This window comes from Pleurodeles waltl, chromosome 3_1 (assembly GCF_031143425.1).
Source record: "Pleurodeles waltl isolate 20211129_DDA chromosome 3_1, aPleWal1.hap1.20221129, whole genome shotgun sequence".
NCBI lineage: Eukaryota > Metazoa > Chordata > Amphibia > Caudata > Salamandridae > Pleurodeles > Pleurodeles waltl.
The window spans coordinates 1,786,120,644-1,786,134,957 of record NC_090440.1 but is presented as its reverse complement, the minus strand read 5'-3'; the positions used below and the strand labels follow the sequence as shown (position 1 = coordinate 1,786,134,957).

The window sequence follows — 14,314 nt, the reverse complement described above, 5'->3', positions numbered from 1 at the left end:
TTCCAATGAGGAACAGGGTCAAGACTAATTTTCATATGGCTGGGTCCAACCTGGGGTGGCGTGGTGAGCAAAAAAACAATGGATTAAACCCAGATCTTTGTGACTGGGGTGAATGTTTGATTTGCTCTGCATTCCGTCCATCATCTGTTCTTTTTGCATTTGTTGCCCCAAGTGGGAAGGGTATGCCCAGACGTGTGCCCGTGCTCACTGCTCCACTGGATTCAAGCTAGCCTAGCTGATGAAGGGTGATACCCTGAAACCGGTGCTAGGATGCTTGTTTCCAGTCCAGGGAGGACCTGGCTTGGCAGTTCGGGCTGGACAGGGTCAAGACTGATTTGCATATGGCTGGGTCCAACCTGGGGTGGTGTGGTGAGCAAAAAAAAAAAAATGATGGATTAAACCCAGATCTTTGTGACTGGGGGTGAATGTTTGATTTGCTCTGCATTCCGTCCATCATCTGTTCTTTTTGCATTTGTCGCCCGAAGTGGGAAGGGCATGCCCAGACGTGGGTCCAGTGCTCACTGCGCCTCTAGATTCAAGCTAGCCTGGCTGATGAATGGTGATACTCTGACACCTGTCCTAGGATGAATGTTTCCGGTCCAGGGAGGACCTGGCTTGGCAGTTCGGGCTGGACTGTTCCCATGAGGTACAGGGTCAAGACTGATTTGCATATGGCTGGGTCCAACCTGGGGTGGCGTGGTGAGCAAAAAAACGATGGATTAAACCCAGATCTTTGTGACGGGGTGAATGTTTGATTTGCTCTGCATTCCGTCCCTCATCTATTCTTTTTGCATTTGTCGCCCCAAGTGGGAAGGGTATGCCTAGTTGTGGGTCCAGTGCTCACTGAGCCACTGGATTCAAGCTAGCCTAGCTGATGAAGGATGATACCCTGAAACCGGTCCTAGGATGCTTGTTTCCGGTCCAGGGAGGACCTGGCTTGGTAGTTCAGGCTGGACTGTTCCCATTAGGAACAGGGTCAAGATTGATTTGCATAAGACTGGGTCCAACCTGGGGTGGCGTGGTGAGCAAAAAAAATAAAAAATCAATGGATTAAACCAAGATATCTTTGTGAATGTGGGTGAATGTTTGATTTGCTCTGCATTCCGTCCATCATTTGTTCTTTTTACATAACTCTTAGTGAAGTCAGCCAATGACTGAAATGAGCTGGCTTACTGTCTCTTGATGCATGCTTGACTGGGTCGGAGAAAAACGTGAGTGACACAACCATAGACAAATGGATGAGGTGTGGCTGAAAACTCCTATAAGTAACTATGTCATACATACAAAATATATCGGATAACACAGGGCTAAAAAGGCAATCTGTCTGCCAGCCTCATGCCCTGCTTAGGTGGAACCTGCATGCGTTGGGCGCAGAGGGCTGTTGGAGGGAGAGAAGGTTAAGCAAGTTAAGATGTGGCACTGAAGCACTTAGCTGGGCAACCTGGGGGCTGCCGGTGACCCAAGCAGTTAGCTGAGAGGGAGCACGGAGCTGCATAGAGATATCCAAGGGCCTTGGGCAGTGGTGGGGGGGGGAGCACCTGTGTGTCTCACTGGCCCACCCCCACAAGAAATACTTGTAAGAGTGCTAGGGGGAGCAGCAGAGTTAGGGCCCACTGTGGCCTTGGACCAATGGGCCGTGAAGGCAGCAGGCCCACAGTATGATTTGGGGAAGGACTATGCAAGAAGAGACTATCCACAGTTCTGGAGTGCCAGGGTTGCAGAGCAGTGGAGCACTCACTTTCCCTAGAGTATGGTGTATGTAGAGGACACGGAGGGCAGAAAATACATGAGTGAACCATTGAGCTTCTGTTCTATTTCGGAGACACTCAAGTGGCCCACAGTGCTCATCTGCCTGGTCCCTTGGCAAACCCCGTTGTAGCTAGGAGTTGACGGCCTGGAGAATGTAAGGGGGGAAAAAGTGGCTGGAGCATACCGCCATGCAGTCTTCCCCTGCATCACACTCTATCTGCTTTCAGCAGAAGCACAAAGAGCAGCAAGGGGGTGCACAGTTTGTGTGAGATTGTGATTGGTGCATACAGCAGTGATAGGCATGGACATACATGTTGCAACCTCCACAGGGCAAGATCCAGAGGTTCACGAGGTCCAATGTGGCAGCAGATCGTAGTTTCTGGAAGAAGGTCTGACATTAGATGCCATGTCCACCATCTTGCAGGCAATTCAGGACTGTCGGTAGTCACTAGAAGGGAAGATAGGCAAACTGAGCTTTGATCTGTCTTTGCTCCGGTATGACCTCTGGAATACAGTAGACAGAATGACCGGTGCAAAAAGTAAGATCACAGAGGCCGATAATTCACCCCAGACACACCAAACCAAAGATGGGCATCTCCAAAAGGTTGTTTGACAACTGGAGGACCAGACAGAGGATGGAGAGTGGAGGTCAAGACAGAACAATATTAGGGTTTTGAGGGACCCAGAGGGCACATAAGATTCTTCCTCTACTCAGTCCATCACGGCTTAGCTAACCTCATTCATGCCGAAAGAAGAACTTTCACTGTACTTTATAGGTGAATAAGCACATTGAGACCTGGAGCCTGCCACACTGCTACCCATTATTGTCAAGTTCTTTAACTTTGCAGACAGGGATGCACTCCTGAAGGCAGCCGGAAATATGAGAAACCTCCAATGTGGTGCAACAAAAGTGATGGTCTTCCTGGACTATAGAATTAAAGTCCAACAGCAATACTTTTCATTCCCTGAGTGTTAGAAATTGGGTCTCTAGTTGTCAGAATTATACACCCTGTCCAAGTAGGGACCACAACCCGAGACAGGGTAAGTCCGATACACACCCTAAATAAACCTGTGCTCACCCTCTGGTAGCTTGGTACAGAGAAGTCAGGTTTAACTTAAGAGGCAATGTGTAAGTAATTATACAACACTTAAATATAGTAACACAGTGAAAGGCACCACAAAAAGAGTCCACACCAGTTTAGAAAAATAGAGAATATTTATCAGACTAAAACAGGACCAAAACAACAAAAATCTAATAAGCAGAAGTCGAAATATGAATTTTTAAAGATTAAATGTGAAAGCAGTGCTTAGAAGACACTAGCAGTCAAAAGGTTACTTGAGGGCTCAAGAGAGTGATGCAAATCCTATGTTCAGGCCGACTGCAATGGAGGGTAAACTGGCTACAGAACCCACGCAGAGTCCGCGGAAACAGTACCTTTGATGGAGCAAATTGTCGAGGGCACAATGCATTGAGTTTTGCAGAAATCAGCTGCAGAACCCACTTCTGAGGCCCAGGACTGGAGGGTGCCCCTAAGACAAGGGTAGGACTCACAGATGGCAGAGTCCAGCAGCACTAGGAGAGTTGCAGTCAGCCTTTGATGTCTCTGAAACTACAGGAGAACAGGAGACAAGCCAACAAGCCTGTGGAGAATCTTGGGTTCAAGGATATAAAGAACAGATCCAGTCCTTCTCACAGGCAAGCAGCAGGCCAACACAGCAAAGCAAGCAGCAGATTGGCAGTCCCTCCTACAGCAGAGCATACAGTAAGCAGTAGGCCAACACAGCAATGCAGATGCAGAGTGGCAGTCTCTCCTTGAAACACAGCAGTCCTTCTTCCTGGCAGAATATCCTTTGTTCCACTAGAGTTCTGATTATCAGGGTTTGGGGTCCAGTACTTATACGCAAATGTGCCTTTAAAGTGGGGGAGAGTTCAAAGAGGCCTTTGAAGGTCCCTGCCTTTCCTTCCCTGGCCCCAGACACTCTACAGGGGGTTATGCAGCACTTTGTGTGGGGAGAGGCAAAACCCTATGCAGGAGTAAGTAACCCTGTGCATGGAAGGTCATGCACTTTATTAAAAGACATGCTCCATGTAGGTTTTGCTACAACAAGTGAAACATCATTTGGGAACTAAATGTGCTTTCCTGGGCAGTAATGGCTCTTAACAAGTACTCTATGCGGGCTTTACCACAAGTTCTAGGGAGCTGGCAATTCTTCTCCAAAGGTCCTTTCCTATGACGGTGGACAGGGTGGTGCTGGACATACTAGGTAGACAAGTTCAAAACTGCACCCACCTCTATATATGAACCCCAACCATGTTAGACAACACTGTTAAGCATCTTATCTCCCTGGTGTCACACATGGTAAACTTGTAATTGACGGAAAGTTTAACGCTGTCATGGATGCTGATAATAATACATGGCACAGTATCTCCACAAAAAAACCATAGATTATCGTAATTGGCAGCCGCTAGGGCTGAATTAAATCTGATGGATGGGGCATGACGGAGAAAGGGCACACTTCTGCAGTTCATAACTTGTTTTCACACATCAGCCTTTCTTTTCTCCCTGCAATCAATACTCAAGATGTAGGGCAGACGGACATCATGCCTAAGATAATCTCTGACCACTGGCTGGCCCAACTCCATCTTTATGGAGCATCAGACCACCCTTGGGGTCATGGTGGCTTCTCAACACAACTTGGTTGAAGATCTAAAGAGCGATCTAGAGGAATACTTATTAGGCGCTCAGTGCACTCGCCACTCACAATCAGGGCGATATTTGAGGCTGTGATACAAGGGAGAGCCATGTTTAGGGTAAGAGGAGGGAGGCTGAAAAGATTAAACTTGAAACTCATTCCACACAGCTGTAAGAGAGACTGGGTTACAGGAATCAGGTGCCCCTCCTGAGAGAGCTTGAGCTGGTTAGGTATCAGTTGAGGTGCCATGATATGGATATGGCTTGACATATGTGGATGGCTGCCTAAGGTAGGCTGTACAAGCCTGTGGACAAGGCGGGTAGGCTGGTCTACTAGTTGGAAACCACAGAAAGATACCCAATTGTGATACCAGTTATTTGTGGTATGGCTGGATGAAAGGTGACAGATGCCAGGGGTATTGCAGAAACCTCTGCCACATACAACACAACCATTTACACCAGGTGCGAGACACCAAAGAATGGGCAAAAGGACCCCTTGCTCACAGACCTATCTGTCAGGCAGTTGCAGGTCTCACAGCAGGCAAACCCTACACCTGCCCATTATGGCTAAGGAAATTCCTGAAGCAACAGGAGGCCTAAACTCTGGAGAAACACCAGGACCAAATAGTTTCCCAGCAGAATCTTTTGAAGAGATTTGCCTCTCTGATATCTCCTCACTTGCAGGTGCTGTTCAGCTTTGCTACTGTGAACCGAAGCTTGCAGCAAGACCAATGAGAAACTACTATTGTAGTAATTGCTAAACAGGGAAGGTCCCCCAGACTTACTCTTTTCATACCAGCCTATTTTGTTGCTCAGCATAGAAATGAAGAACTCATCAAGATCTTTGTAGACAGGTTGGCCAAGGTAATACAACCACTAATGCATATGGACGAAAATGGCTTGGACACCAAGTGCTGCATATGACAAGGGCACCTGGCATTTGCTGGTAGGCTTATTAAGAACGACCCTTGGCCTATTAGATTTTGAAAAGAACTTTGATTTTGTTGACTGGGACATTTTATGTCAGGTGCTAATTAAGATGACTTGAGGTCCTTAGTTTGAAGCATGTGTTAAGACTCTTTACAAGTCCCCATTGGCTGAGGGATATTGGTGAGCTGTCTGATCCCTTTCCTATTGAGAGGGACACAAGGCAGGGGTGTCCACTTTCACCACTACTGTTTACTGTAGCTAAAAAGAGACAGGATGGTGCATGAATTTCTCCTTCAAGAAACCCACAACACACCACCACCCACAACGGATCCCCCACGCAGTTGGAACAAGGTCACTGAAAACCAACTTATCGCGACCCTCTCCGGGAACCCACCCATCCACACCACCTACACTGATCCAGCTGCCCGTAACTTCAGGCAATGGGTCGACACCTGTGCCAATACTCTTGCCCCAATCAAGAATCCCTCCAACAGACGCACCAACAGAAAGGCCTTCTGGTTTACTGTCGACCTCCACGAATCTAAGCAAACCTGCCGAAGACTAGAAAGAAAGTGGCACCAAGATCAGACTCTGGACAACCACACAGCCTTCAAAAACATCATCTGCACCAACTCATCCGAGCCGCCAACAGAACCACCTTCAAAGACCGAATCAACAACAACGCACACAGCCACAAGGAGCTCTTCAACGTTGTGAAGGAACTCTCCAACCCCAGCTGCAACGCCAACGCCAATGACATCCCGCCATCCCAAGACCTCTGCGACTCCCTAGCCTCCTACTTCCATTGCAAGATTGCAGACATCCACGACAGCTTCAGCACCCAGACCCCCCGGGGCAATCACCAACACCACAGATTCACCTCTGACCAACCTCCTGCTCTCCTGGACCGCCGTCAACGACAACAACACCATCAAAATCATGAACACCATCCACTCCGGCTCTCCTTCTGACCCCTGCCCTCACAACATCCTCAACAAAGCAAGCTCCATCATCGCACTCCAACTACAGAGGATCATCAACAGCTCCTTCGAGTCCGCCACCTTTGCAGAGAGCTGGAAACACGCTGAGATCAACACCCTCCTCAAAAAACCCAAGGCGGACCCAAAGGACCTCAAGAACCTCCGGCCTAGCTCCCTGCTCCCCTTCTTGGCAACAATAATCGGTAAGGCTGTCAACAGACAACTAACCAGCCGCTTCCTTGAGGAGAGCTGCACCCTGGACCCTTCCCAATCCGGATTCCGCAGCAACCACAGTACCGAAACTGCCCTCATCGCCGCCACTGATGACATCAGAACCATACTTGACAATGGCGAAACCACAGCCCTCATCCTCCTGGGCCACTCGGCTGCGTTTGACACCGCCTGCCACCACACCCTACGCTCACGCCTCAGCAATGCAGGAATCCGCGACAAAGCCCTGGACTGGGTCACCTCCTTTCTCACAGGCAGAACCAAGAGAGTCCGCCTCCCCCATTCCGCTCGGAGGCCACCGAAATCCTCTGCAGTGTACCCCAGGGTTCGTCCCTCAGCCCTACCCTCTTCAACGTTTACATGAACCCGCTCGCTAACATCGCCCGATCCCACAACCTCAACATCATCTCATACGCAGACGACACCCAGCTGATCCTCTCCCGCACCAAGGACTCCACCAAGACAAACCTCCAAGAAGGACTGAAGGCCATCGCAGAATGGATGAAGAGCAGCTGCCTCAAATTAAATTCCTACAAGACCGAAGTCCTAATCTTCGGCTCCAACCCCTCCGTATGGGATGACTCCTGGTGGCATGCCACTCTCGGAGCTGCTCCAACTCCCACCAACCACGCACACAACCTAGGATTCATCTTAGACTCCTTATTATCCATGACCCAGCAAGTCAATGCCATCTCCTCCTCCTGCTTCAACACCCTCCGCATGCTCTGAAAGATCTACAAATGGATACCCAACGAAACCAGAGGAACAGTCACCCAAGGCCTCGTAAGCAGCAAACTGGATTACGGCAATGCCCTCTACGCAAGAACCACGGTCAAACTCCAGAAGAGGCTGCAATGCATCCAGAACGCCTCCGCACACCTCATCCTGGACATCCTCCGCCACTGCCACATCACAGACCACCTGAGAAACCTGCACTGGCCCCATTCAACAAGACAATCACCTTCAAACTCCTCACCCACGCTCACAAAGCAGTGCACAACACCGGACCAGAATACCTCAACAGACGGCTCTCCTTCTACACCCCGACCCAGCATCTCCGCTAAGCCAACCTCGTCCTCGCGACCGTCCCACACGTACGCAGAACTACAACCAGCGGTAGATCATTCTCGCACCTCACCGGCAAAACGTGGAACACTCTTCCCACCCACCTGCACCAGACCGAAGACCTCCTTACCTTAAGGAAATTTCTCAAGACCTGGCTGTTTGAGCAGTAGCAGCATCTCCCCTTCCTTCCTCCCCCCTCCTCAGTACCTTGACACCCTCACGCGTTAGTAGTGCGCTTTACAAATTCCTGATTGATTGATGAATTTGAATGGCGAGAGGGGACAGAAGACCACATATTTTATGTAGATGACGTACTACTGTTTTTTTACAAGACCCAACCCTGACTGGAGACCAGATAATGGAAATTCTTGAACTCTATGGGTCAGAATAGGGTTAACTGGAACACGTCTGTTGTGGCACAAAGGGGAAGTGAAAAATCAAGGGAGGTTATCTCAGCTACTACTTCACACAGTCAAATTTAGGTACTTGAAGATATATAAATAAATAAATCCAGGATTTGTAAAGCACAGCAAACCAACTGTAAGGGTCTCAAGGTGCTGAATTGTAGGCACAGGTAACACAGGATGCGGCGCTGATGCCAATGCCGATGCCTAGACTCAAACCTGGTTCCCCCAGCTCCAAAGTCAGCAGCTCAGGCCATTACACCACATCCTCTCCCTCTATATTGCTTTGTCATAGTGCCTGGGGAAAAAAGGACGTCAATATTGTCCCAATACTGGAATGAAGCAGTCAGAACGTGAGGTGATGGACTCTCTTACTGTTATCTATCAAAGGCAGAATCATTTTGTACAAAATTATTCTGTTCCCCGATTGTAATATGTCTTATAGAATCTTCTCTTTGAGGTCATTGCCCCTACTCTCCAAAGCATTCGAACAGCTAACAGGAACTTTCTCTGAGCTCTAAGCAGAGGATCAAGCTAGAGTTTCCTTCAACCAGCGTTTTATGCAGCTGTATGAGAGGGTTGTAGGGGCTACAGTACAGTTAACTATGGTCAATGATTGATTAATTGGAGCTACAGATAACCCAGCTCAACAACACAAGTTAGAGTTCCTTGGGGAATGAATTCTTCCCTCTTTATATGGATCTAAAAACACACCTACATTACCAGACATCATGGACACCATGCATGTTGAGGGTGCAGCAGGGAGCACTGCCCATATTAACTAGTAAAAGAACACACACTGGAAACACCGCTATGGGTAGGAGATTGACTGTAGAGCCCCAGCACTACCTGAAATTTTACAGGATGGGATTACATAGGCATCTCTAGATTAGGAGATGTCTGATCATGTCAGTATACGAAGTGCTTTGAAGCACTGAAGAGGGAAGTTAATTTACGTTACTCACAATAATTCTTTTTCTTTTCTTTTTTTTTTACACTTGAGACACATGCTAGACCCCCTTCGGATTCTTCCAGAAGCCTTGACGGAGTTCAGTTCCTTGGAGTCAAAGTTAATGCTGGGATCAATGGGGTGTCAGGGCACATTGAGAATGCACAGATCCCTCATACTTAATGTCCCTGATGCCCTAACCACTCAAAGCGACGCACTGCAGAGTGATTTAAGAGACCTTGATGAGGACAAATGGAGGGAATCCAGGATGCTCCTGCGGGTGCTGGCTATGTTGAACTGCCTTTAACTGATCCAATTTAAATATCTCAAAAGTGTACATTATACACCTATGAGACTGTGGAGAATGGACAGTAGGCCCAACCCAAATGGCACTAGATGTTTGGTGGAGAGGGGATATGGTTTGGGGATACCCACTGATCAAAAAATGATGGTCACAGGTTGAACACTCCTTGCAGATGGAGCGGAGTAGAACAGTTCATCTTGCTCCTAGGATGGTCCTAAAAGAGGAATGGGGAGGGAGTGGAGATCACTGGGTTCTGCTGGGGCCGGGTTGCATATTGGTTAAAAGGTACATAATGCGCAGGTGGGGTTTCAAAGAAGTGTGCTCACTGTGAGAATGGAGGAGAGGAATGGGCCATTGGTCTGCATGGAAAAGGGAGGTATATAAGATCAGAGGGTGCCCCTAGAAGTTTGACAAAATATTGGGTTATTTGCGGTGGGTGGCACTCTCAAATAGGGGACACATACATGCATGTTCTGATTTCAAATGGACTAGTATTGCTCTGAAGCTGTTGTTGTATTTGTCCAAAGGCTGTTATGCTGATTTGCTTTTGAACTTTTATGTAAGAAGGATAGAGCTGAGATTGTTATGTTTTACAGAAAATGTTATGTTTTACAGAAAATCTTTATTAAAAAAAAAAAGATGACAAGTGCCGTATAAATGAAGAACAATAATTCTCCACAGCCACTATTCCAATCTAAGGTGCAGGCGAGAGGGCAGAGAAGTGTTAAGGGAGGGGGCAAGGGTGTGGAATTCCTATAGCCCCACTACCAGGACATATAGTTTGGGGTCAAGGACAACAATGTTTCATGTTTATTTTGTCTTTTGGACAAGTAGGCTCACCCCCCTGCAGCACAAATCTTTTGCCTGCCAGTTTACAGTACCACATTATGGATAAAAGAAGGGCTTTGTCTGCAGTTCAAGAAATATTTGTATCCACATGTTAGTGCTGTTTGAACTTGTATTTATGGTTCAGTAATGCAAATCCTTTATTATTAGGGTGAGCGCTTTAAGGAAATCTTAAAAGCTCGGACTGCACTACTGACAGCGGTCCCAGTATAAAAATGTGTACAGGCGTTTGCAAGGTTTAACAATATGAAGCAACATATAATGCTTCCAGAATGCTCTGTTTAGATGCAAATATTTGCAGAAGCTTGAAATGTAAGATTGAGTCTTTGTTTTCAAAATAAATATTCGCAAAAATGCAACTAGAAAAAAAGTTTTGCTTTAAACTAATGTGAAATTTAAGAAACCATTTCTTTGAAGCATCATTCACTAAAATGTGTTGATGCGTGCTAGTATTTCCGAAAACTATTGCTAATGGAAAATCAGTGCGACTAGCTTCAACAAGATTATGGGAAACATGAAAATAAACAATCATTGGCAAAAATCAGTAGGCCTGATATAGGTGGTCCGCCTTTTGGTTTTGTCAATGTGTGTCTAGTTTTTGAAAAACTTTATTGTTGAGGGAGCTGCCAGGCCCTCACCATTACAAACATTGGCAAAAAAGCAATAATATGCTTTGGTCTCAAAAAGCACACATTGCCTCAGTAATCTTTGGCTCTGAACAAAACTATTTTGTGTGCCGATATGCTTCTTGTGAAAAAGCAGAATGCTGTTACTCGCAGTGAAGACAGGCCATAGATAGGAAGAGAGAGAGACAGAATGTTCATAAAGACAAACAGGTCTTGGCTAACTAAAGAACTCATCTGGGGTCCAGATCTTAAATAAAGTCACACAAGTGCACCCATGATATATTTCCTTGCATTCGTGCAGATTTACAGATTTCATGTATTCACATTAATTTATAGAAGCAGGTCAGGAAATCGTACTCCTAGAAATTATTTGTGAACTGCATTTTAGCACGAGCAAATATGCAGGTGTTGATCTGCTCACGCGAAAATCAGTTGGGCGTTTCACTTTCCCTCCAACCACTTTTTCCCCCCAGCACTGGAAGAATGTATGTCTGCCCTTGTCAGAAGTAAATTTCCCACCCTTCTCAGTATGGGAAAAGATTGGAGAAAACCTGGTAAAAACCCCTATAACATGCAAGGTAGTAGGTTTGCAAAGACTCCATAGCGCATTCCAACCATGGAATTATTGCTTAGCGCTACCTCCAGCCCAAGTATGTAGATCTGTGGAATAGTGACAAAATGTGGGAATTGCTAACATTCAAACGCTACTGTAGTAGGGTTTGAATTCTAGCATAATCAGAATTCTGGCATAGTAAGAGAGACTTAACAGAGCTGCTATATAATGGGATTGCTGTCTTAATTTATCGCTGCACTATGTTGCAACAAGGAGCCTAGTGGATTTTTTTTACAGGAGAAGTAGATTTATAAAGCAATCTGTCCCATGGACAAGTAGATATTTTATTAAATTCCACAGCCCTGGAGGGGGTGACGTTGTTATACCAGAGTTGTGGCACATAGTACCAGTACTTAAAATTCTTCTAATGATCACTGCAAAGTTAATAGGTCTGGACTTTGCAATCCAGCTGCAGAGTCATAAGCTTTGCCAAGTCATAGGGCCGGAATTCAGTCAACGTAGACTGTACTGGAAAATAACACCAGAAATGTCAGGGTGGATTACTAGGGTGGGCTAGAGGAAGAAGGAGAGGCACAACCAAGCAGGGAGGCATAGTGATTGTGAAAAAAGGGTGGTATCGATTGCAGATAGACCCCACCAGTAACATCATATAGGAAGACAGCAAGATTTTAGGGGAAACATAGTGCAGCCCAAGGCAGATGGAGAACATTCAAACATTCATCTTGTAGGGATCAGCCAATCCAGGGTTAAAGAATCACATGCTGTGTCACATATAATATCGCCCCTCATACTCACTTTCAAATATCATGAAGATCAGGTGACTGAGTGTCAGAGTCTGCTGAGGAGTGCTGTGGTTGCAGAGGATGTCTTTTGTTGACATACGTTTCAAGAGCCATGCCCCTACCAACAGATGACAATTGTTTTGCATCCTTAAGATCCCAAAATAAGTAGTACTTGTTGTCAGTCGCCAACCACCACAATGTGGCCATGAACAGAATTCTCACCCTATCACAAAGTCTCTCTGTATAGGCTCAAAGTTCTTTAGAAAGATATTGGACTGTCTTTAGGGAATGCTATATCTTTCTTCCTCGCTGCATTAATGATCCTATTTCAAGGATTTATCGCTCAAGATAAGGACCATCATGGGGCCCACTGATGGTTTAGTTTGAGATGGGTCCAACATGTGCAATCAAGAAAACGGGTGCAAACCCACTCCTATCTCGTCCCAGGGCATGACTAGAACCTCTGAAAAACAACTCATTAAGGACTGCAAGTGAACCTATGCATAGAAAGGACTGTACTAAACTCTGGAAAAACCTGTCTGACTACCCGGATGAGAAGGAAATATACTCCAGAACTGTGAAAAAACAAACTTTTGCGCCTCTTACCTGACAGAAGATAGATATAGAAGGGTGAGCTGAGAACAAGCTGTAAATCGAGCCCAAAAGTTCCAGATCCTGCTGCTTAGATGCTACCTTTACTACTTTCACACCCCTTTTAGTAGAGGTAACTGAATTTCACCACCTCAATTTCCAGTTCTATGCAACTGCCCCTCATCTCTATTTCCACCTGAAATACTGATGAGGGAGCCAGGTCATCATACACAAAGATAACATGATATGCCTAAATGGCACAAAAGTCTGAGGACATTTTCTTTGCCACATGGCACTAAAACAGAGACCATGAGAGTGAGTTGCAAAATAAACAGACATCTTCCTTCGTCCATCAACGCTAGGGCCAGCTACATTTCCTACAGGAAACTTGAAAATCACAGCAATTATTTTTTACCTAGATTTCATCTTAGTGCCTTAAATAAATGAAGTAAAGGAACCATTACCATCTAACTTTCTATGCTTATAAAGATACTTCTGTTTCTCCAAGCTACAACCAAGTAAAACTAATTAAAGGCATGGCTGGATTATAGGAAGAGTCTCAACCACACACTGAAAAAAAGCTCAGACAGCAATGCATAGCCTCATCCTATAGAAGACGGACCACACATCAGTTGCCCTTCGCTTGCTCCAAGTGGAAGCAAGGATCAAATTCAAACTCCACCGTACTATGCATGCACCGTTTTAGAGCACAGGCTTGGTGTATCTACCGAAACCTGCACCACACACCAACCAGAATTCTGGTAACACACATAATCATTCAGCCAATATTCAAATTACAGAAACACAGGCAGCTATCTCAGAGTCCCAATGCAAGGGGCCTTGGAATGAATTAAATGCTACACTGAGAGTAGAAAAAAATGTTTTATGCAAACTACTGCAAAAAGGCATTCATGCAAGCCTTCAACCACTGAGCTTTAATGGAAATTCTGGCCCGTTTGATGTCAAGCCAACACACAAACTTGGAGACCAATCAGAGCAATCAGCTGACGATCCACACCATCAGCATCCAATGTGAACTATTAGACTCCCGATTAAGAGGCGGATTGAATTTAAAGTCGTATGTCTGGTACACAAGGCTTTGCACTAGTCAGGGCAGGGTATATCGGAGGACCGCAGTCTCTTGGTATGCCCCTAATAGAGCCCTAAAATCAGTAGGAAACAAGAAGGTAAATACCCCCAGATTCAGAAGGGCTAGATGAGGGGCGGGGGCCTTCTCAGTCGCAGCTGCCAGGCTACTGAATACACTACTGCTGGACATTAGAAGAATTTAATCATACTTGGAATTTCGAAGGGCTGTCAAAATCTTACTTTTCAGAAGAGATTAGGCGGTCATGCGGAAAAATTGTTCTATGGAGTTGAGGATTTTCTCACTCGCCTAGCGCTTAGATACATGTTTGGGTTGTGTGCGCTTTATAAATGTAAATAAATAAATAAACAAATTAGAGAATGCTGGGAAGATGAATCACAAAGCTGCTTGGCGCCTGGAGAGTGTGACACATAACAGAGTTCAATCATCTCAAGTGCCTCAGCAAAGCAATAAAAAAAATAACTAAAGGACAGCCAAGCTCA

At 46.0% G+C, this 14,314-nt stretch overlaps 1 protein-coding gene across 5 annotated transcripts in view; it reads right to left on the bottom strand.

The window, feature by feature from the left end:
• Positions 1–14,314, bottom strand: part of PGAP1 (post-GPI attachment to proteins inositol deacylase 1) — a 764,579-nt gene that overhangs the window by 544,736 nt on the left and 205,529 nt on the right. The gene's annotated exons all lie outside the window — the stretch shown is intronic.